A 1,653-nucleotide genomic window follows, 5' to 3' on the forward strand; every position below is an offset into this window, starting at 1 on the left:
GAAAGTAAAATGCTCTTAGAACTTAAAAATGATAACTAATAAAACAATCAATAGGAGAGCAGTACAGTGGATGTTGAAGAAATCTTCTAGAAAGTGTAGCAAAAGTCAGATGGAAAACAAGAACGGAAAGGTTAAAGACTTGGACAATCAATCCTGGAGATCCAGCTGCAGGCTAATAAGAATTCTAGAAACAAAACAGGGTAAGAGGATGAAGGAAATTATCAAGAACTAATAGCCCCCCCCAAAATGTCCCAGAATTGCAGAACCAGTTTTGAGATAGAAAAATCCCTCCAAGTATGTACCCAGTGACCAAATCCAGACCTATATCAAAGCATGTAACAGTGAAATTTCAAAACACCTACGTTAGGTTAAACACACAACCACAATCTCTCGAGGGGGGACAATGCACTTCATATACAAAGCAATGAAAACAATAATGATATCAGAAGGTAGATTATAGACCTAAATATAAAAGTAATAAAATAAGGATTCCAGAAGAAAATATGCAATATCTTTATGACCTTGACATAAGCAAAGATTTCTTAAACAGAACACCAAATGCACTCACTATCATAAAAATGAATAAACTGGATTTAGGTAAAATTAAATTCACCACTAACAAAGTGAATAAGCAAATCATAGCCTATGAGAGGATAGTCTGCACACATATGTCAAAATGACTTGCGTCCAGAATATATATACGAAGAGTTCTTTCAAATTAATAAGAAAACAAGTCAATTTTTTTAGTGGGCAAAAGACTTGAATAGGCACTTCACAAAAGAGGATAACTTTCCAGCAAACATATAAAAAGTGTTTAACATGATTATGCATTAGGAAAATGCAAATGACAACTTAAACGAGACATCACTACTGACCCACAAGAATGGCTAAAATTAAACAAGCTGGCAATACCACACGTTGGGAGGAAATGGAGCAACTGGAACTCTAATGCATTGTGAAAAGTGACTCATCTACTTTGAGAAACTGTCCAACTCTCTGATAGTATCTCTGACTCTAGTATTCAGCAATTACACTCCCAAGTGCTTACTTGAGAGAAATTAGTATGTGTGTCTTCCAAAAAACATGTACAAGGGTGTTCATAGCTGCTGTATTCGTAGTAGCCAAAAACAGGAAACAACCCAGGAACAGATAAACTCTAGAATTGTACATGGTATAAGAACAAATGAACAGCGAATACACACAATGATATGAATGAATCTCACAGATACGTTATGGGGCAGAAGAAGCCAGGCACAAAAGAGTGTGGCTCCATATTTGAAGTTCAAGAACAGGCAAAGCTAATCTGTAGTGATAGAAGTCAGATAAGTGGTTATCTCTAGGATGGGGGTGGGGTGGTATTGACAGGAAACAGGCACAAAGGAACCTTCTGGGTTGCTGATCTGAAGGAGGTTATATGGGCAAATATGTCTGTAAAAATCCATCAACTTATAATTTAATATTAATTGCTTTACATTTTGACATTTTAAAAAAGATTATGCCTTGTTTGAAAAAGAAAAATAATAAATAAACAAAGAGCTGCATTAGACTTCTTAAGTGCCGCACTGGAACCAAAAACACCATGAAGGAATGCCTTGAAAATTCCAACAAAAAAATGGCTTTGATTCTAGAATTTCAGACCCATCCAAACTTCCA

Source organism: Symphalangus syndactylus, chromosome 16 (genome assembly GCF_028878055.3).
Source record: "Symphalangus syndactylus isolate Jambi chromosome 16, NHGRI_mSymSyn1-v2.1_pri, whole genome shotgun sequence".
In the NCBI taxonomy this organism is placed as follows: Eukaryota; Metazoa; Chordata; class Mammalia; order Primates; family Hylobatidae; genus Symphalangus; species Symphalangus syndactylus.